This window comes from Mastigoproctus giganteus, chromosome 8 (assembly GCF_048544385.1).
Source record: "Mastigoproctus giganteus isolate SK-2022 chromosome 8, ASM4854438v1, whole genome shotgun sequence".
In the NCBI taxonomy this organism is placed as follows: Eukaryota; Metazoa; Arthropoda; class Arachnida; order Uropygi; family Thelyphonidae; genus Mastigoproctus; species Mastigoproctus giganteus.
The window spans coordinates 78,444,736-78,469,017 of record NC_143582.1 but is presented as its reverse complement, the minus strand read 5'-3'; the positions used below and the strand labels follow the sequence as shown (position 1 = coordinate 78,469,017).

Sequence of the window (24,282 nt, the reverse complement as noted above, 5' to 3'; positions counted from 1 at the left end):
GGAAGGGAGGAGGGGTTATGCTATTAGTTAAGAAATACATAAAATCCAAGGAAGTGAAGCCAGTGGACATCGCTGGACAGTGCAGTGTCGAGTCAGTTTGGTGTGACATAAGCATTGGGAGATCAAAATTGAGAGTAGGAGTGTGCTATAGGCCTAATGACTCTGATGAGTATAATAAGAAACTGTACAGGGAAATAGAGTGGGCCAGTAAATCAGGGAGTCTTATAATGGGAGATTTTAATTTCCCAGATATTGACTGGAATTTGTGGGCTGGTCACTCACACACTAGCAAGGCTTTTGTGGATTTATTGGATGATTGTTTTCTACATCAGCATGTTCGGGAGGCAACTAGAGGAAGGAATACTCTTGATTTGATTATCAGCAGTGATTCTTCATGCATTAAGAATCTGCAGATAAATGAACCACTAGGTGGCAGTGATCACAGTGTGCTGAAGTGGGATTTACTCAAAGAGGTAACTACCATTAGGGGTAAAGGGAAGGGTTATTGCTTCCGTAAAGGCGACTACGATGGACTGAGACAGTATTTAAATTCTATACAGTGGGACCAACTGATGATGTTACCAACAGTAAATGCAAAATGGGAAGCATTCAAAGAACTTATCTTGGAAGCTACTAGACTTTACATACCAACTAAGAAATATTGTTCAAGGTTTAGGCCTAAATGGATGTCAGATGAACTGATGAGGCATATGGCAGAGAAGAAACATGCATGGGATACATACAAATTAACACATGACACAGAAGCCTATGATAGATACAAGTTGATGTGTAACCAAGTTACAAAGGAGGTTAGGCAGGCGAAGGCAGATTACGAGAAATCTTTGGCAAGGGATGCAAAGAAAAACAGCAAAGAGTTCTTTACTTATGTAAACTCTAGAAGGAAGGGGATGAATCAGATTGGTCCACTTGATATCGATGGGTCAACTGTTGATGATCCTGCTCAGGTAGCTAACAAACTAAATGAATATTTTGCATCGACATTCACACATGAGGAGTTATTTAGCGAGGGGAAAGCCAGAGGTGTATTCAACTCTAGCAGTAAGCTAGAGAATCTTGTAATAACTGAGAGTAAAGTGAAGGAGAAATTGTTGAAGATAAACACAAGAAAGGCACCTGGGGTGGATGGGATCTATCCAGTTATATTAAAGGAGGCAGCAAAGGAAGTAAGCAAACCCTTAGCCATAATTATGAGAGCTTCCTTGGACTCAGGGGAGGTACCCATAGACTGGAGATGTGCAAATGTGACCCCAATTCACAAAGGAGGATCAAAAGCTGACACAAGCAATTATAGACCTGTGAGTTTAACTTCTGTTCCAGGAAAATCAATGGAGGCACTAGTTAAATAAGCACTGCAGGATCATTTAGACAAGACTTCAGTTATAGCTCGGACACAGCATGGTTTTGTTAAGGGGAAGTCTTGCCTGACCAATTTGATTGGATACTATGATGCAGTCACAAAGGAACTGGATGCAGGGAATAACTTTGATATTATATACTTGGATCTTAGAAAGGCTTTTGGTACTGTTGCACATGGAAGACTGCTGCACAGATTGGAGCAGTGTAACATTGGAGGCAAATTGCTGCTGTGGGTAAAGGGGTAGCTGAGGGGGAGAAGACAGAGAGTGGTAATCAATGGACACTGCTTGTCGTGGACTAATGTTATTAGTGGAGTCCCTCGGGGCTCAGTGTTGGGTCCATTATTGTTTTCTGTATTCATAAATGATATTAATGATGGTATATCAAGCTTAATGTCGAAGTTTGCAGACGATACAAAGGTAGGCAGGGTTGTCAAGGATACTACTGACACTATGCTGCTGCAACAGGATCTGGAAAGGTTGAGCAGATGGGATGAGAGGTGGCAAATGAAGTTTAACATTGACAAATGTAAAGTACTACACATGGGAAACAGCAACCCCAGAGCAACGTATCAACTCTGTGGTATTGCACTGACAGTGGTAGAGAATGAAAGGGACCTGGGGGGTGGTTGTGCAGGCAGACGGGCTGCAAGAGTAGCTCATGGTGTATTGTCAATGATATATAGGAATTTTTCTAGCAGGGATAAGGAGGTGATTATTCCCTTGTATAAGGCAATGGTCAGGCCACACCTAGAGTACTGTATACAGGCCTGGAGGCCTCATTTCAAGAAGGATTTAGAGCTGCTGGAACGAGTACAGAGAAGGGCAACAAGATTAGTGAATGGAACAAAGGGGTGCTCTTACGAAGAAAGGCTTAAGATTTGCAAATTACAGTGTCTGGAGACTAGGCACCAGCGAGGTGATCTGATAGAGGTGTATAAAGCATTGAATGGTTTGAGCATGCTCAATGCTGATGGGATTCTTCCTCTCGCTCAGAATAATCACCTGAGAGGGCATAAATTCAAATTGAGGAAAGACAGATGTAGGATAGACGTGCGGAAATTTGCCTTTAGCCAGCGAGTGGTTGGTTGGTGGAACAGACTTCCATCCCTTGTCGTGGAAGTTGATAGCCTAAATAAGTTTAAGGCTCAGCTGGACAGGTATTTTGAATGAACAGAGGGGGGTGAAGTGGGAGTGGTTTTTTTTTTTTTTTTTTTTTTTTTTGGCTGATGCTGCATAAGCTTGCTTTCTTGCATCAAATGCCTCTACTAATGCTAATCTCCTATAGGAACATATGCTTGCATTCTGTCTATATAGATACTGTCTTACAGAGTGCATCAATACATTGTAGTTTTAAATGAGCAAAAGAAGCCATCCCTCCACTGTTTCTTATGAAGTTCCTAGGACTGGATTGCACCATAAAGGCTTCAGCAAATTTTCTATCTCCCCCCCCCTCCTCCTCCTCCCAGAAGGTAGGGAGCCCACTATGGGTACATGTAGCTAGGAAATGAGGAAAAAAGCAATACGGCTGTGCACAGTACTACAGAAAATTGCATAAATCTGTCTACAGGAGCCACCAACAATATTCCAGAGAACAGCACCCACGCCCCTCATTAACCACACAGAACAGAGCACCCTTTCAAGGGCTAACGTCATGCAAACATGTCTTATGAAGGATGGCCTCAGAACATTAATTCAACTCCACTCCACCTTACGCATGATGATACTACATAACTCTGTAAAATGGCCAGAAATATGTGCAATGTTATGTAAGTACCATATTTCCCCACGTATAAGACGCACCTTAATTTTGGGGCCCAAAATTTGAAAAAAAATGTATTACATAAAGTTATTGAACTCAAGTTTTATTCATCATAAAATTCATAAAACTCTTCACTATCAAAACTCCCATCCATTAGCTTGCCCGCATCTGTGTCTGATGATGAATCACTGTCTTCATATATTGCCTCGTCCTCAGTTCCATTTATGGCATTTGAAATGCCACACTTCTTAAATGACTTGACAACGATCTCAATCTTGATATTATCGCAGGATCTTTTCACCCAGGTACAAACTTCTCCTATAGTTGATTTCTTCACCCTTCCTGCTGGTGTCAAATTGTCCCCAGAAGACTTCATCCATTGGTTCCATTTGTCTCTCAAGGCAGCTTTGAAGGGTTTGGTTAATGCTGACATCAAGTGGTTGGAGCTGGGATGTCAAGTTATGACGGCAAGTTTTGTTTTTTGCTCTGCAGCAATCTTCTTTGTGTTTTTTGTTATGTGTGGCCTGAACTGATCAACCACCAATAGGGCAGGTTTGCGTTAGAGCCCACCTGGTCTCCTGCTCCAAATTTTCTCAAACCAGATCTTCATCCCATCCTGATCCATCCAACCCTTGTCATGAACATGGACAATCACTCCTTGAGGAATGTCTTCTTTTGGCATTGTTTTGCGTTTGAAAATCAGCATAGGAGGCAGCTTGGTTCCGTAGGCACAACAAGCTAGAACAACTGTATAATGGCTCTTTTCATGTCCACTTGTCTTCACAGTTACAGTTTTCACCCCCTTCTTATCAACAGTTCTGTTACTTGGGACATCAAATTGATGGGGAACTTTGTCCATATTTGCAATCTGTCCCAAATCAAACTGATGTCTTCCGACATTGAACGACAAAAACGATGAAATTCAAGAACCTTCTGCTCATAGCTTTCAGGCATCTTTTGGGCTAGTCTGGTGCGTGTAAGCATGCTTAGTCCATTCTGTTTCATGTACCTGAAGCACCAATTGTGTCCTCCTTTGAAATCAGTAACTTCTTTTTCATCAGCAATTCTTCTTGCCTCATGCTGAACCATCTTTGTGGACACAGGAATTCCAACTGCCCTTTAATCCATATCTTCAATTCCTTCTCTAAATCAGGCCATTTTGCTGACTTGCCTCTAATGGCCTTCTTCTGCCTTGGCGTTTTCAGTAGGGTTTCTTCTTCCCGTAGCCAGTCTTGGATTGTTTTCTCAATTGGAGGAGGACCAAACTTACATTCAGCAGCACGATTTCCATTCACTTTTGCAAACTGGTTCATCTTTAACTTGAATTCAGCACTGTACAAAAATCTTTTCTGAGCGATTTCTGGGCAGAACATGGCAAAACGTAACCTAATATACTGGTAACAAGTGTGAAACAATGAGCGCAAAGAAAACAAGCGTGAAAAAGCGGGAAATGCAAGTAAAAAAAATCTACAACCACTGTATAAGACACACCCAGTTTTTAGACACCAAATTTTACGAAAAAAGGTGCGTCTTATACATGGGGAAATACAGTATGTGCGATGTTATGTTATGTATGTGCAATATAAGTGTTGTGTTGTTTAGTTGTTACAAGCCACTTTATCACCAGAAAAGTGATCACATAGAAAGCCTGCTCAATGTCTGTCTAACACCAGAAGGAGGTGGGCCACAATTAATGCATGTACTGTGGTCAACCTTGATTATAACTGTGGACATCCCAAAAAGCATCCCACATCTACTGGACAAAATGCAATACCATGATATGCTAGCAAAACAATATATAGAAAATAAAAGAAATCTCATACTACTGGCAGCCCAAACTAAGGTATCCAGAGTTCACACACACACACACACACACACACACACACACACACACACACACACACACACACACACACACACACACACACACACACACACACACACACACACACACACAGTGGGTGAGTGAGTGAGTGAGAGAGAGAGAGAGAGAGAGTAAAGAAAAACTATGTATACTTACACAGCTTCCAGTGAGAAGAGCCGATTTAGCAAAAGAATTTACAGCTATTTACAGCCGTAAATAAGGCTTATTCCCTATTTACGGCTGAAATATATAAAATCTTCATTAGGAAGGCAAGAGCCCACTTCTATAATCATATTTGTTAATAGTCTTCAAGACTAAATGTGATCTAAACAAGGAACAGGTCATAAAAAGACAATCGATACCATGGATGGTCACTATCAAAATTTCAGTTCAGAGAGCAAGTAGTACAGCAGGTAGCATAAATTAGGTAGTAAGCCCAAAATTCTAAAAGTCTTTACATCAGATGAAGATCCACAGGAAATATGGACATTAAATCAGCAGTAGCAAGTACTTGAAATTCATAAGTCCATATATACCAAGAAAATCATAAAATGTAAATGTATATAACTGAACAAAAGAGAAGCATATTCTCCATTCATTCATAGAAAGATGCCATATAACAGAACCACAGTGTAGTCATCAGTAAGGAGTCAAACAAAGGAACAGAAGAACCAGAACATCTGGTCAGAAGCCAAGTGTGCAGAAGTCTCACTATTTATATTTCAATGTACAGTAAAATTGAGCAAGGTCGTTAAGAATAATAATCAGATATTGGCTCCAAGGCAAGGAGAGTAACAAGCTCAGCAAATTAGCAGAGTCAGGCTGTATCCTGATTAGACTAAAAACTCTTTTATTTTTCCCAAAAACTTGCCAAGAAAAACTGTTGTAAGCCCACAAATTAGCAGGATTTTCTGTTAAATTAGATTCAGATCCTTCACAGAAAAGGATTAAATGAGTTTTTTAAGACATTAAAACTCTTCATAAAATGTACAATGAAAAAGAATGTCATTCTATGTTCCTTCACAGCAACAAATATAAGAACAATTGCCCAGCAGCTAACATCAGATTTAAAAATAGCAACCAGAATTGCCACCACATTCCAAGAGCTTCAGTGCCAGGCAGCCAACCCATAAGCACGCCCTATCACAACAGCCAAGCCCAACATATTATATTGTATTACAACAGAATGGAGCCAAAGAATCACTAGATTTCTAGATAGGTCTTTACAAAGCTTGCATAACTTCACTGCCACAGACCATTCAAGTCCATTTCTACAAGAAGACACCACTTTGTAACCAATTAGACATACTCAGAACTTTTCATTACTACAAGAAGTTCCAGCCAATTAGAAAAAAATACCCATTTATTGCTAGAACTTTAAACAACAACTATTTCTTTTTTAGCTCAGAACAGTTCCATTCAGAGGTACCGGCAGTTAGTAACTCACCACATATCATTATTTTGAGTATATATGTGTAAATTACTATAAATTTAATTAAAATATATCACTTATAAAGGCAGTTGGGAGTACAGCCCACAAACACCTGCTTATCTTTTAATCTAATTTAATTTTGTTTAAATTTGATAAAAAAAAAAATTGCTTAATTCTGCAATATTAGCATTTTAGCATTAGTAGAGGCATTTGATGCAAGAAAGCAAGCTTATGCAGCATCAGCCAAAAAAAAAAAAAAAAAAAACCCACTTCACCCCTCTGTTCATTAGAAATACCTGTCCAGCTGAGCCTTAAACTTATTTAGGCTATCAACTTCCACGACAAGGGATGGAAGTCTGTTCCACCAACCAACCACCCGCTGGACAAAGGCAAATTTCCGCACGTCTATCCTACAACTGTCTTTGCTCAATTTGAATTTATGCCCACTCAGGTGATTATTCTGAGCAAGAGGAAGAATCCCATCAGCATTGAACATCCTCAAACCATTCAAGGCTTTATACACCTCTATCAGATCACCTCGCCGGTGCCTAGTCTCCAGACACTGTAATTTGCAAAACTTGAGCCTTACTTCGTAAGAGCACCCCTTTGTTCCATTCACTAATCTTGTTGCCCTTCTCTGTACTCATTCCAGCAGCTATACATCCTTCTTGAAATGAGGCCTCCAGGCCTGTATACAGTACTCTAGGTGTGGCCTGACCATTGCCTTATACAATGGAATAATCACCTCCTTATCCCTGCTGGAAAAATTCCTGTATATCATTTACAATACTCCATGAGCTACTCTTGCAGCCCGTCTGCACTGCTCAGAGAACTTCATATCTGCCTGCACAACCACCCCCAAGTCCCTTTCATTCTCTACCACTGTCAGTGTAGTACCACAGAGTTGATACGTTGCTCTGGGGTTGCTGTTTCCCATGTGTAGTACTTTACATTTGTCAATGTTAAACTTCATTTGCCACCTCTCAGCCCATCTGCTCAACCTTTCCAGATCCTGTTGCAGCAGCATAGTGTCAGTAGTGTGCTTGACAACCCTCGTATCGTCTGCAAACTTGGACATTAAGCTTGATATACCATCATCAATATCATTTATAAATACAGAAAACAATAATGGATCCAACACTGAGCCCTGAGGGACTCCACTAATAACATTAGTCCACGACGAGCAGTGTCCATTGATTACCACTCGCTGTCTTATCCCCCCTCAGCCACCCCTTTATCCACAACAGCAATTTGCCTCCAATGCCACACTGCTCCAATTTGTGCAGCAGTCTTCCATGTGCAACAGTATCAAAAGCCTTTCTAATTCCCAGTATATAATATCAAAGCTATTCCCTGCATCCAGTTCTTTTGTGACTGCATCATAGTATCCAATCAAATTGATCAGGCAAGACTTCACCTTAACAAAGCCATGCTGTGTCCATGCTATAACTGAAGTCTTGTCTAAATGATCCTGCAGTGCTTCTTTAACCAGTGCCTCCATTAATTTTCCTGGAACAGAAGTTAAACTCACAGGTCTATAATTGCTTGTGTCAGCTTTTGATCCTCCTTTGTGAATTGGGGTCACATTTGCACATCTCCAGTCTATGGGTACCTCCCCTGAGTCCAAGGAAGCTCTCATAATTATGGCTAAGGGTTTGCTTACTTCCTATGCTGCCTCCTTTAATATAACTGGATAGATCCCATCCACCCCGGGTGCCTTTCTTGTGTTTATCTTCAACAGTTTCTCCTCCACTTTACTCCCAGTTATTTCAAGATTCTGTAGCTTACTGCTAGAGTTGAATACACCTCTGGCATTCCCCTCACTGAATAACTCCTCATGTGTGAATGTCGATGCAAAATATTCATTTAGTTTGTTAGCTACCTGAGCAGGATCATCAACAGTTGACCCATCAATATCCAGTGGACCAATCTGATTCATCTCCTTCCTTCTAGAGTTTACATAAGTAAAGAACTCTTTGCTGTTTTTCTTTGCATCCCTTGCCAAGGATTTCTCGTAATCTGCCTTCGCTTGCCTAACCTCCTTTGTAACTTGGTTGCATATCAACTTGTATCTATCATAGGCTTCTGTGTCATGTGTTAATTTGTAAGTATCCCATGCATTTTTCTTCTCTGCCATATGCCTCATTAGTTCATCTGACATCCATTTTGGCCTAAACCTTGAACAATATTTCTGAGTTGGTATGTAAAGCCTAGTAGCTTCCAAGATAAGTTAGCTTAGAAGCTTTGAATGCTTCCCATTTTGAATTTGCTGTTGGTAACATCATCAGTTGGTCCCGCTGTATAGAATTTAAATACTGTCTCAGTCCATCGTAGTTGCCTTTACGGAAGCAACAACCCTTCCCTTTACCCCTAATGGTAGTTACCTCTTTGAGTAAATCCCACTTCAGCACACTGTGATCACTGCCGCCTAGTGGTTCATTTATCTGCAGATTCTTAATGCATGAAGAATCACTGCTGATAATCAAATCAAGAGTATTACTCCCTCTAGTTGCCTCCCGAACATGCCGATGTAGAAAACAATCATCCAATAAATCCACAAAAGCCCTGCTAGTGTGTGAGTGACCAGCCCCCAAATTCCAGTCAATATCTGGGAAATTAAAATCTCCCATTATAAGACTCTCTGATTTACTGGCCCACTCTATTTCCCTGTACAGTTTCTTATTATACTCATCAGAGTCATTAGGCCTATAGCACACTCCTACTCTCAATTTTGATCTCCCAATGCTTATGTCACACCAAACTGACTCAACACTGCACTGTCCAGCGATGTCGACTGGCTTCACTTCCTTGGTTTTTATGTGTTTCTTAACTAATAGCATAACCCCTCCCCCCTTCCTATCCTTTCTGTAGACGTTGTACTCCCCAAATTCCAGTTCTGCATCCCTTATATCTGTGTGACACCACGTCTCTGATATTCCAACAATATCTGCCTTTGATGTTTTGAGCAATACCTCAAATTCATCAAATTTATTTACTAAACTCCTAGCATTGGTGTACACGCAAGTATACCTGCACCTGTTTCTATTCTTAGCTACCCTAACACAACCCATGTGTTTACTTGTACCGCAATGGCTCCCAGCAGTCTCTGAAATATCATGCATCTTGTTTTTCAGGCTTCTGCTCATTCTAATAGAAGCAGTTCAAGAATCTCTTTCACCTCTGCCAGTGGCTACTGTCAATCTATTGGTCTTTGTTTCCCCCCCAAGCTAGCAGTTTTCCGACCCACCTAACACTGCCTCGATAGCATCAGCAAATATTCTTGCACCCTTTCTATTTAAGTGTATCCCATCCCTGTAGAAGCAATCTCTCCTGTTAACAAGTACAGTCCAAGCTGAAAAAAATTCTACCCCTTGAGCCTTGCACAATCTTTCCAGGGCCGAATTGATCGACAAGGCTCTCATCATATACTCCCTCCTATCGTGTCTGGGCAGAATTGCAGACACTTTCAAATTCAACCCTAATTCACGGCTTTTTTTCAACAGTGACCTGTACTTGTTAAGTAATTCTGCCGGTCTCCTACTCTTGATATCATTAGTGCCAACGTGTACAACTATATCACCTTTTGTGCCCTTAAAAGATGGTATCCGCTCTACAACGACATCAACCTTTGGGAGACATACCCTGGTCCTGTTCCACCTATCCTTTTTACAAAGCATGTTTTCCATTTCTCTGACAATAGAGTCACCAACAACTACTAGTTCTTGTGGGACCAGCGCATTCTGCCTTGGGGGTTGCCGCTGTGTTGTGCGATGACCAAGTGCAAGCTCTGGTGTTGATGTGGGCAGCTGAGAGCTTGATGGGCCCCTCAATTTAGTTCCTTCGAGGGCATCCACCCTGTCCTTCAAGCTCTCATACAGGCCCAAAACAACGCTGAGTTGTTGCCTGATTTCGATACACTCCTTACATTGCGCGCACACAAAGACATCCCCCATGGCAATATCAATATAAATCATTGCAGACACAGGATATTGAGATATACCTACATCAAGCTGATATTTATTCTCCATCTAACATGCCCTTGAATGACCATATCAGAGTGGGAGCAAACATGAAAACTTATAAATTTGTAATCTATGAAACAAATTGTTTGACAACTCTGAACATAAAATTTGCTGAATACATGAACCCATTAATTAGGAAAGCATCTAATATACAGCTACTCCCCGACTTACATAAGGGTTGAGTTCTGCAGAACTCTATGTAAGTTGAATTTTACGCAGGTCGGAATTTCCATAAAGGCTTATGCAGTACTGACAACTATGGGCACTGAATTTGATTGAAGCAAAAATGAAATGTTCAACAAACATATAAGCAGAATTATTTATTCAATTTTTTTTCTCATGTGCAGGAAAAATTTAAAAAGTGTACAAAATTACGAAAGTGTCCAATTACAAAAATTTTACTTTTAACATTGTGGAAACCAGCGTGATGCTTGAACCTATTAAATTACCCGTTGCTTGCCACGAACTTGGCTTGGGGTTTGCTGTACTTATCCTTAATATCTTTATAAATACTTCTTGGTTTTGCTTGAATGGCCTTTAGATGCAGGGGCACTTGCTTCTGAATCCGATTTTCCATCTATAGTATTAACAGCTTTTCCATCTTCGATATAGCACCTGAACACTGTTTTGTGATCACTGTTGATCTTAAATGCATTGATCCTTTAACATGTTCGTTTATATGCTCGGCATTCTTTAAAATAATATTTGCTGTTGAAGCAGCGAGAACTAATTCCCATGCAACAGATGACAAACTTTGTCCTGCTTCTTACTACTTAATCATTTTCATCTCCATTTCTAAATCAATTTTGCTTCTTTTCCTAACACTGCCACCCAGTGTTGGATTAAAGCAACTGGGGCCCTGGACTCTGAGACCTTGTGAGGCCCAAATTTAATAGCATCTGATCATGAGAAACAAAACCTCATTCTATTCTTTATCTACTCAATGAAAGTAGAACATTGCTGAAATTTTAGCATTGATAAAAAGATTATTTATAAAATAATAACCTTTAATAAGTTTACAAAAGTATGGAATTAATGAAGACGTTCGCACAGAAAATTCATAGGGGAATCATAGCTATGTTATAACATTACACTATATACAAAGTCAGAACAGTTTCTTTTGAGCTTGTTTTGGATGCAAACTTATCAATTGTATCATTGAAATTAGTAAGTTGCAGTTTATCATTTTCTATGCAGAGAATGCTTAGATCAGACAACCAATCTTGGGACATTTTATTATTAGCCATAGGGTGCAAGGAAGCCTGAGGCTTATGCTGCACCAGGCAAAAAAAAAAAATTCTGAATTACCCAAAGAGAGAGAGAGAGAGAGAGAGAGAGAGAGAGAGAGAGAGAGAGAGAGAGAGGTAGAAGGGAATCACCAAGAAAGAGAAGAATGATGATATCCAGCTCAGAACCCTGGGTGTGCCAAGCCCATACTCACCAGATGTGAGCCCCTGGTGATTGTTGACTGTAGATCATTCTTTATCCTTTTTTTAGTCTAGAAAATGATCTTTCCGCAGTACAGTTAGTAACCATTAAACACGAGAACGTTCTGAAAATTGTTTCCACATTTGGAAAAGTTGTCCAAATTTTTGACTGGAATATTATTTGATACAAATCTTGGTGGCTGACATTTTCTATTTCAGGATGAGCTTGTTTGACGTACAGGTGAAAGTGCAAGAGTTCATCGACTAGACTAAGATCAACATCCTTTGGATACCCTTGCATCAACATCTCGACGCCATTGTGAATCTGTTCCTTGGTTGCTTGTAGGTTCACCAAATATGAAAAACTGCCAGCTACACTCCTATACACCGTTACACTTCTGTCTAGGTTGGCTTCAAGAGCATCTATGACAGGGATAAATGAATTTACTCTAAACTTGTCTCTTGGAGAAAGTTTGTCTAAAGCTTCGGGTGTTGTCCCATCATTGTTTTTTTTTTTTTTTTTTTTTTTTTTTTGTACTCTCCGCCTTCTTTTGACAGTTTTGTACTCTACATCCGTTGCAGTTTTACTTGCTGTTCACTTTCATCAAAATTAGCCCAAGTGCTTGATACAAACTTTTGATGCAATAGTGAGCTGTAAATATTTGCACATGTGCTCAGTGAAATTTGCAAACTTTGAAGTGCCTTGTTAATTTTATGAAATTGATCTAGCAAATGTGTCCAAAGGTGAAGCATGAAAATGAATTCAAATTCTTCCATTTTCTGCAGAAGATTTTCAGCCTGTCGTCTAGTATCTCCTTTTTCAGTTTCATCACAGTAAATATGACTGATCAACAATTTTAGCATAACTTTCGCTAATAGCTGCAGTAGCTTTGGCGTGAGCCTTTCATCTTGTGTCTGATAAATGTTTAGGAACTTTTGACTCAGGAGGAAAGAAATTTTTTAGCACTGCCCATCTTTTTGTAGAAGCTGAGTAAAAACAATAAAGCTCATTTATTGTGCCAAAAAATTCACTGCATCCAGGCACAAGTCAACTGCGGTTCATCCAACTAGATTTAAGGAATGTCCAGCACATGGAATAAACTTTGCAAACTTGTTCCTTTCTGGAATTTTTTGTTGAATGCCGTTATACTTTCCAGCCATATTGGCTGCATTGTCATATGATTGTTCTCTACGTTTACTGAAATCTATTTCAAGTTCACTGAAGTAGTTCAGTATCAGCTCAGCCATACTTTCACCAGTGTGATCTTTCAGTTTAAAAAAAAAAAAAAAAAAAAAAACTCAAAGCGTTCAACTGGTAATCCATCACTAGGAGAAACATATCTAACAACGACAGTAAGTTGATCAACATAGGAAACATCAGGGGTTGAATGGACTGATAAACTAAAATAACTTGCTTGTTTGATGTCGATCAGTATTGATTCTCGAACTTTATTAGCCATCAACTGGATAACCTCTTCACATATGGTTTTGGATAAGTACGATGGCTGACCAGAGCCTTTATCTCCATACTGATTTATGTGAGCACGCAGGAAGAGATCAAATTTGGCAATTAATTCAAGCAATCCAAGAAAGTTACCACTGTTTGGTCAACCAAATTTTTCATCATCTCCCCAAAAGGGAAATCACTGCAATAACTCGCTGAAGTATGTGCCTCCAGTAATCCTGCTCTGCTTTGATTTGCTCTTCGAGTTTTCAGTGTTTGACCATGCTTTCTTGTTAAGTTTGTTAGCATAGAGTTCATGTGAATTTTAGAGTTTCCATGGGGTTGAACAAGATAAGCATGATGCCAATCATCAAATCCAGTAGAAGCTAAAGCTGTAGTTGAGATAGTTTGGTTAGAGAAAAGTTTGCATGCAAAACAGTAGACTTTTCCTTTTGTGAGAGAATACACTAGCCATTCTCGAGGGTAGGTTTCTCCATTTACTTTGGTGGAATAGAATAAATTCTTTGAGCAGAACCGAACTTGGTTTTTGTATGTTTTCTTTGAATTGGTAAAAGATCCATCCCAGTACTGACATTCCAATGGATCTTTCGCAATCCAGAATGATATTTCCTCGTTATTCAGTTTATGGATTGTGGTCCATAAACCTACATCACTGTATCTGAAACCAGTAGTAGCATGAACAGTTGGTAATTTTGTGACTGCAATGCTAGGGTTTTCACTGAGATTATTTGCTTTGTTTTCCAAGTCTTTAAGACGGTAATGAGCGTGAACTGCTTCTTGTATAACTATCTCGTGGCATGTTCCTTCAGCGCCTTGTGTTAATTCTTTGGCTGTAGGTCCTGTCACTTCATTGTCACTTTCTCCAGAAGTTTCCGTACTTGTAGTGGTAGTTAATGACAACAGTTCTTCTTGAGGTTCTTGGGAGGCTGTGTTCTATATATATAAACTGGTTGTTCTTCAGTCTGCTCGGTGTAGTCTACTTGATTTTCTTCTGTTTGTAAACACGAATGTTCTGTATCTGAGAGATTATGTAGGGCTGTTTCTGCCTGCTTTACAAAGCCATACGATGTGATTGGCTTTAAATACTTGAGTATTTCCTTCTGTTCTTTTTGTCGCTTTCATTTCTAGCACATATCGCTTACTCATTATTTTCTGAAAAGGTCAAAATTAAATATTATTGTGATTCACGATGATAAAAAAGATTCCTCACTTGTTCTCAAAACGCACACTATAATGATAGACAGTGATCTGAACACTTGTATTGATTCATAGCTGACGTTATCATTTGATTCTGAGTAGCTTTAAAGCCTCCACAAACTTTACTGAACAGTAAGTATGCACTTGTGTAACTGTTATACAGTCATGGACTCATACGTCATGTGTTTAATGTTAATAAGGAACTGGGCCTAGATAGTAAAATCAAGGATTCAAGGGTAAGTGCATTCGACACTCCCATCAATGTGTTCCTGATTTGCTTACACATTATTTTGGCCTAGGGGCATACCCTGATAAAAATACCACACAGGGGCATACCCTGATAAAAAATCAGGGTATGCCCCTGATTTTTATCGTTACAAATGAAATAAAATTAATGGTAAATTTTTGTTTTATTTTATTTTTTTTTTATTTTTTATTTTTTTTGGCAGAAGGCCGAGGCCCCCCCCTAGATTATGAGGCTCTGGACTTCAGCCGCTCAGCCCATGTGCAAATCCTGCCCTGCTGCCACCACTTGCACTTTCTGCTGATTCACTTTCTCTTCATCATTGTAATAAATAAATAGGAAAGAAGAGAAGATTCTGAAAATTTATTTGTTTTTTATATAATTGAAGATTTCAGTGAAGGGGAAACGAAACACATTTTACCATAATTACATAAAAACCCACACAATTCCAGTTATCGGTATTATCGCAACCTGGGGAATACCTGGGCAGTAGTGATAGAAAGGTAAGCATTACCATCAAGGCAATTGATTAATGGTGATCCGAGAACCCAGGACCTGCCACGAAAACAGCACAAACCATAACACCACCGACTCCAGTTTGCCGAATGCCAACAGCATTGCTTTCTCTAGATGCAGATATGTCCATCAGCATGCAGTTGGAAACAGGATTGATCAGACAAAGTGACAGATTACCACATCAGGTCCAGTGTTGGTGCTGATGTGCCATGCAAGATGCAGTTTCCTGTGTCTTGCAGTGAGCATGTGAACCCTGCTGATTACTAATGTGTCACAACACACAGTACATCGAACCCTGGTGAAAATGGGGTACCCATAACAACCACTGACTATCATAACCAATACAAGCTAATGTCCAGTACATGGTCCATGTGGATATGGGCATTGTTATTCCTACACTGTACTGAGTAGTTAGCAGGGCTATTGTACTGCATCACTGCTGTGTTATAAGAGGAGACACACAATGCTCCCATGGGCATCAACAACATGTGGGACAGCCATGTGGCAACTGAGAAAATGGAACACTACCCAGTGTTGGCCGTTGTCCAGGTACTGGCACCTGCACATTTTTTCCTCTACAATCATTCCATATTCGAAGTAGAAAGGAGCTTGTCATTGGCATATTCTTCCTTGCAGACACTCCAAATCTGATCACCATGCACGCAAATTATAATCTTATAACAGCAAGTCCTAAATTTGAGCTTTACTAGCATCACAGACAAGCGCAAGGGAATGCTGATAATGCAAAGCATGTGCGTGCACACACATGCATATAGAGTTAAGTTTCTTTTTGCCCACACACACACGTGTATACTCCGATGAGCCAAAACATCATGACCAGCAAGTTGTTGTGCAAATCGAGGCAACTGCAGGCGAACTATGGCACGTGCACGGGTCAGGACACAGTATAAAAAACACCTAACACTGAGCTCCATTAATTAGTGTTACTCTTGTTCTTCAGATGGGAAAGGCAGCAGACATAAGCGAGTTTGACAAAAGCCAAATTGTAATGGCCAGATGACTGGGTCAGAGCATATCCAAAACGGCATAGCTGGTGGGATGCTCACGGTCAGCTGTGATTAATACTTTCGGAAAGTGGTCCGAGGAGGGAAATCTCACGAACTGCCGACGAGGTGTTGGACGACCACGGCTCATCAATGGTCGAGGTGAGCGAGGGCTCTCCTGGATGGTATGTGGCAACGGAAGGGAGACTGTGGCGCAACTCACCGTAATTGGAATGCTGGTGACGGGAGTAATGGGTCACAACACACAGTACATCGAACCCTGCTGAAAATGGGGCTGCAAAGCTGCAGGCCATTCCGAGTGCCCATGCTAATCATGGTTCACCAGCAACAGTGCCTACAATGGGCACGCGAGCATCAAAACTGGACCTTGAGTGATTGGAAGAAGGTCATCTGGTCCAATTAACCATGTTTCCTGTTGCACCATGTGAACTGCCAGATACATGTGCGTTGTTTACCTGGGGAAGTGATAATGCCTGGATACAGTGACTAGTTCACCACTGGAAGTGATGGCACCTTCAAAGCAGCGACTAGTTCACCGTGGAACAAAAACAAGCCGGTGGTGACATGCTTTGGGCGATGTCCTGCTGAGATACTCTGGGTCCAGTCATTCATGTGACGGGCACTCTGACGTCTACCACCTACCTAAACATCATGGCTGACCAGGTACACTCTTTCATGGCAACAGTCTTCCCCTCTAGCGGTGCCGTTTTTCAGCAGGATAATGCGGCATGCCACACTGCCCAGATTATTCGAGACTGGTTTGTGGAACATGAGGAAGACTTCCAGGTATTGCCCTGGCCTCCAAATTCCACAGATATCAATCCCATTGAGCATCTGTGGTTTGTGTTGGAACTGCAACTCTGATCTGCGGCATCTCAACCATGTACCTTACAGGAGTTAAAGGATCTGTTGGTTACATGTTGGTACCACAAGACACAGAAATCTTGTAGGGTCCATGCCTCACTGGGTATGAGCTGTTTTCGCTGCACAGGAAGGACCAATATCATATTAGGTAGGTGGTTTTTTTTCTGCTAGCACTTTTCATCTCAACATTCCCAATGGTTAGATACAATTAAAGCCAAGTATGGTTACGTCTACTTATATCGAAAACAGCATTGACCCATATTTCTTGCTTAGCACTTAGTTTTAGCAACCTACATTTATTGAGATTACAGCATTTTTAACCACATACAACTAATTTCCTTATCAACATAACTACAATTTCTAGGAGCTATGCTCCTGAAGAACATCAACACAAATTTTTTATCCTCCAAGTGTATACTTTTATCTTTCTGCTGACTATTGAACACTCAGGGCTATCAGGTCACCAAAGTGCAGGAATTGTCTATTTAAATCCTACAATTTTTACTTATTCCATCTTCACTCAGCAAAATTGCTAGACATCCATCTGTCACCCCCATGCCAAAAAATTCTAGACAAAATGAATAAGTAGCATATTAATATACTCCACCAGTGTTTTTTTTTTTTTTTTTTTGTTCTTTTTTAATCAATTTCCTCCGATATTTTTGGCCATTCAGCATTCAAAGTAGTGACTAGTTCATCTGCTTTGGGCAGTCTCTCACTCACTCACTCACTCACACAATGTTGGATGAAATGTCCAAAGTACTGAACTGGCCAGTCCAAATTATTAACGCTTGTGCCCTCAAGTGAGTCCATCAACAACACACGAGCAGTATGATGGAGCATTGTCCTGATGATTAAACTTCTTCAACTTGTTACCACAACACAGGTAATGCATTATGTCCATCCATAACATCTAGATAGAACTCAAAATTCATGGTTTGTCCAAAACAACTAATGATCCCAGGACAAATCATGAAAACAGCCCCAGACCATCATGTTACCAACAAAATTCACTGTCAGGAGTCCTATCAGAATACCAGACAATCCTACTACAACCCAATATTCTTGATATTTTTCTAACAAACAACTCAAAGTACACAGTCGGAGTGAGAGGTCTTTGGACATCTCAGATCACACCTTGGTGGTAGCCTCTTCTCCAGTTGAGCCTTTTTCTAATTACCATTCTCAGGCTCGTGTTATCTGGCATTACTAGAATGCAAAATGGGATAATTTGTAACGTTTATATTTTCCTTTTATTTGGTTGGATTACTGTTTTAAATCTTCTGATGTCAATGTTTGCTCAGATCATGTCAGTGAAATTATTCTTGTAGGAATGGCCACAAGAGAAAGGCTCCATTGGAAAACAGCCCATCACCAAGTTGTGACCTGATGTCCCTTGAAGACCGCTTACCACAACCTTGTACTTGGATGGTTTGTTTGTAAGAAAAAAATCAAGAGAGTTGGCTGTGTGGTTAGGAGATTGTCTGGTATTCTGGTAGGTACAAAAAAATCTGTATGAAGTCATTAATAATTGCAAAAACATCAGCATCTCAACCAGCTGAAGTGTGAACATTAAAATTGCTAAAGAAAGTTAACTCACTGTGAGAAAAGTTGGACAGGAGAAAGTTGAACTTCAAAGAGAGGAAGTCAAAGAATAACAAGTGATTAGACAAATTGGCAGATCATAGAGACAACAGATGAATTTGACAGAATAGGGTAGTGAGATTTTAAGCCAAAGAAGCTCAAACCGAGGAAATTCCAAATTACAAAGTCTCTGATAGGAAATATCAGTGCAGACCAATGCACAACTACCAGCTTTGAAGCAAAAGGAATTGTAAAGTGAATAATTAAGACAACTGGATGAGCTGTGGTTGAATAAACTGATAACTGGGATTCTATCAGAAAAAGTGACAAACTAAGTGAAAATGAACATCACTGAAATTGGACATAAACTGAGACCATGTATATATTAGAAATTAAGGAAAAAGTGTTTTTTTTTTTTGTTTTTTTTTTTTTTGGGGGGGGGGGGGGGGTCGATCTTTTCTCAGAGTTCTATTAATCGAGTTTGTTCTATTAATATCGCTTTTCATGATGTATTCAGTAGAACAAAATGGTGTGTGTGTGTGGGGGGGGGGGGGGTATGCTGTTTAAAGTAATGAAATTTTTGTATATGGCATACAACAGAAGAATATATCCAGCTCCTTGACAATGCTCATCCCTCAGTTCGCTTGCTCGCTCACTCACACACACACACACACACACACACACACACACACACACACACACACACACACACACACACACAAAATGTGGATTCCTCCACTAACTGGCAGATTAAATGCAGCAAGATCACTATCTGATCCAAATACCTCTTAGAGAGTTACCAACAGGTAACTCGCTAAGAAGTATTTGGATCAGCTCAAAATGTAAGGAAGACTACTTGCCATGATACCCATCATAACCTGAAAAGACATCAACTTCCTTGCATGATGGAAGATATGGGGGTTGCACGTATATTAATGACCTTCCAGTGATTTAAAATCCTAACCACAGTTTTTCTGATAACTGCATATTGTATTCCATGTTACAGTTTGAGAAACCCTGCCCAAACAGCTTCAACCTCTCAAATATCACAAATTCCTTACATGCTGATCTCCAGTAATTCTCCAATGGGGCAAAGATAACTCAGTAAATTTCAATCCTTCTAAAACTCAGTCCTGTCTTACATCTCACAAAAAGGATTCTACTGCTCCTATGTTTATCTTTGATGGCAGTCAGATTTCTAGACAAGATCACATCCCTCTATCAGAGATTACCCTGACTTTTAATCTCTCTTGCCATATCACAACTATTGTTTTCTCTGCATCTAAAAAAACTAGGTGTTCTTTTTAATTCTCAGTGATACTTTTCTCCTAAACAATTACTCACTCTGCACAAATCTCAAATATGCTGTACCATGGAATATTGTTCCCACATCTGGGATGGTGCACACAAAACCTCTCAGGCTGCTAGACTATATCCAAAAGAGGATAGGCAAGTTAATTAATTTTCCATCTCTCAAAAAAGTCTCTCCACTGTCTTTCACAGATGTTCTGTTTCTGCTACATGCCTTTTCTATAGATAATCCATGAGCACTGTTCTTGAATTGGCATTTATAATTCTCCTACTCTCTTCTAAAGGTCGAGCATGTGCCACAATCAGACAGTATCCACTTATGGATGTTTTAGTCTAGTGTTAACATGTATCCTCTGTCTTCCCAACTTTCAACCCATGCACAGCACTAAGTACTATAGTTTCCAATTACTTTCAGGCTTGGTGGTTTCTTTAAAAAAAAAAAAAAAAAAAATCTGGGAAGTAGCTTTTTTTCGGCATTCACCCAACCAGATTGTAAGTTCCAAATATCGTGTCTTTTTCTCCACAAACACAGTTTTCCATCGGTCTACAATCCAATAACAGCAGGCCTTACAGAAAGCTAGGCATTATTTAGCATGAGTTGAGGTGATTAGAAGCTTTTCAATGGCTGCACAACCATAACCCATGTCGTACAGGGTCCTGTGCACTGTACTGGTGCTGAGACATGTTCCAATCATCTCACTGAGGGCCTGTTGTGTGCTTCGATAACATCAACCTGTGTTCCAAATGGACAATTCTTTGCAGAGCTCTTCTGTCATATTCTGTCAACAAGGTTCTCCAGGTTGTTTCATAGTTGAAGTCTACTTCCATTTGCAGATGCATTGAAATGTCAAGTACAGCCTGAGGGCTTACATGGTACCCTATAAGCATTCTGATCTGGAAGTTAATTCTGTCGATAGCAGCATATTGCTTGTATTTACAATCATATTCTATCTCCTTGAAAGCCTACAAGCATAATATAGTTGTGTCTGACATGATGCTTAGGCAGGACAAGGCCAACTATCAATGGCGAAGTTTCAAGATATTAATGATAGGGCAGTGTATAATGAAAGTGAGAAAAACAAGAAAAGCGAAGAATGAAAGTTTAAAGTAAAGATCTAAGAATATTATAATAACTTATATTTGGCTTACAATAGTAAAAATTAAAGAATATACAGATAAAGGAACCACTAGATGGCAGTGATCATAATATATCGACATGAGATTTCTTAAAGATGCATTAATATAATGACCACTGTCATGGATAAAGGGAAGGATCTTTGCTTTTGCAATGGAAATCACAGTGGTTTTAGACAGCTTTTAAATTCTTTTTAGTGAGACCAAGTGATGTCACAAACTGCAAATTCTATATGAGAAGCATTCAGAGAAGTAATCATAGAAGCTACTAAGCTTTTTATATGAACTAGGAGATACTGTTCAAGGTTTAGACCCAAAGAGAGGTCAGATTAACTGATGAGACTAGTAGCAGTGAAGAAAAATGTATGGGATGATTACAAATTAGCAAGAGATATGAACTATGATAAATACAAACTACACTGCAGTAAAGTCACTAAAGGGGTTAGGCAAGAAAACATAGATTAAGGTATATGAATTTTTAATTTTTTTCTAATTTTTAAAATTTTTTTTCCCTTTACATTTGGCTAAAATTATAAAGAAAAGTAATGAAAATTGTTTTAGTAAGTTAACACGAAAAAGAAAAGAAAGAGATAAACCACAACAGCCCAATAGATATGAGCAACATAATTATTTGATGATACCATTAAATTGCTGACAAAATAAATAAATATTTTGCTCTTACATTCAACCAAAAAAAAAACATTTTTTTTTAAGGATGGAAATGGCAAGTTACAACTGACAGCCAAATCATTTTTATGATAACTGAGAGAAAAGTAAAAAGAAATTTCTGAAGCCCTTGGCAATGATTGAATCTATTTAATTATAATAAAAACAGCAGCAAAAGAGACAAGAAAACCTTTAACCATAATTACAAAGGGTGTCTGAAGTTTTAGCACTTTTTTTTTTTTTTTTTTTAATGCTATTACTAGCCACTATTGAAACTATTCACTATCAACTCTGAACTGCTCTGTGCCAAATTTCATCAGTCTGTGCAAAGGCATTCTACTGGAAAGTTGTGTTTAAGTTGGCACAGTAAAATCATGTAATTGTGGATTATACATAATTTATTCATAATTGTACAGGACTTATTCCAGGAACATGACATGAATTCAGCCTACTGCAATGGCCTCCCCAGTCACAGATCTCAACCCACATGGCCACCTGTGGGATAAGGTGAAATGAGTCCTTCAGAGTACAAATCTACAACTATCCAAATTGAAACAACTATGGCAAACAATGGGGTCAACATGGACCAGCATCCCTGTGGCACACTTCCTACAATTCACTGAGTCCATGTCACAACAAATTCTGGTTGTTCTAAGTGTAATAGTAGGGGCCTACTCACTACTGAATGTGCCTAATCAAGTGGCACTCAATGTACAGTCATACCGCCATAAGAATAAACTCAAGGTAACCATCAGGTGCAGTCTATTTTAGAGGTGATGGGATGATTAAGGAATTTATTTTTAGATTAATTTTAAATTTAAAATAATCCTATAAATATATAATGATATAATTTATTGAATTGACTCTGATCTCATTTCAATATTGCTTCTATAACAGAAATATAATATCTGTATTCATCTTTTTTTACCGTATTACACTAATCCCTCTATCTCTTAAACTGTGTATTGCACTGTGTATACCTTTGAGTTCATTCTCTTAACAATAGAACTATAAACCAAAAATTAATGTGAATCTCTCCTCACAGTTGAAAAATTCACTGATGCAATATAAGATAATATACTTGCAAAAATTTATAGAGCAGGTACTGCTCAAAGAAGTGATGAATGAGTTAAAGGTAAAATATAAATCCATTTATAATTTTAAAACTAAAAAGTATGTGTTACTTAGAAAGGCTTGACTCCATAAAAAATAACTGGTTTGTTTAGTTTCAAATGTCATCACTACATCAGTTATTCACTACATACCCATACCTATGCTACATGATCCTTTGTTTAACTCCATTTCCATCACTTCCAACTAATTTTGTACTAGATCAGTCAAGTAACAACTATTATCTTATGTCATATCTAACAATAATATCAATACAAGTAGTTCCCAACTTTACGAGTTGATCTGGTCCTAGTGTGTGCTCGTAAAGCAAAAAATATTAAGTGGGAATTTATTTCTCATAGACATAATTAAAAACAGGGATTACATTTTCAACAATGAAATTTGACCACAGTTACTCATTGTTAAATAAAGGTCAAAAAAACAGTAGTTTATGCTTAAACAATGATTTATTTGTCCAAAGAAATGAAAACATAGTATTTAAAATCAAGAAAATTATAATAATAAGGAAATTATTTGTGTCATACAAATGTTAAAGAATGCTTTTTCTTTATCATCATCATCACTAAATACACACTCGTTGATGGTCTGTCACTTGATGATCCATCACTCATTTTTGGCTCGGCACTTGTTGGTTTGTTGAAAGCACAAGGGGTCAACATCTTCTTAAGAAATGCCTCAAGAGTCATTTGTTTCCAAGATAGTCTTCTCTATTCTATATAAATTTCATGCATAAGCATTTTTTAAATCTGTAGTAAAGGGGCTTGATGAAAAGCTTCGTCAAGCCCCTTGAGAGTGAAGGAACAATGACAAATTTCAGCTATTAAATCTTCTTGTTCCTCAGCTTCACATTTTGCCATTTCAAGGAGATCTTAATTTCTGAGCTCTCCATTGTGTGCTTGAAGCAGATCAGTGTCAATTATAGAAACCTCAAGCTGCAATTAGTTAGCAATATTTCTGTTTCATTTTGTACGATCTCTGCTGTAGTAGTGCTGTCTTGTATACAATACAGTACATAAAACCATGCGTGTAGCTATACAATGCATTGTATAGCTACACGCATGGTTTGAAATGCTATATTTATGAATGTTTACCATTTATTTATTGCAATTAATGTTCACATTTTCGATTTTATTGATACTTGAAAAAAATAACTCGTAAAGCAGGAACTGCCTGTATATAAAAATAAATCAATAAAATCTAAACAGAATATACTGATCCAATAAACCAGATTTTAACCCAAAAGTTTTTCTGATCAAATTTAT

General features: G+C 38.9%; 1 protein-coding gene across 2 annotated transcripts in view; it reads right to left on the bottom strand.

Annotated features, from left to right (window-relative positions):
* Positions 1-24,282, bottom strand: part of LOC150081655 (rap guanine nucleotide exchange factor 2-like) — a 900,618-nt gene that overhangs the window by 226,746 nt on the left and 649,590 nt on the right. The gene's annotated exons all lie outside the window — the stretch shown is intronic.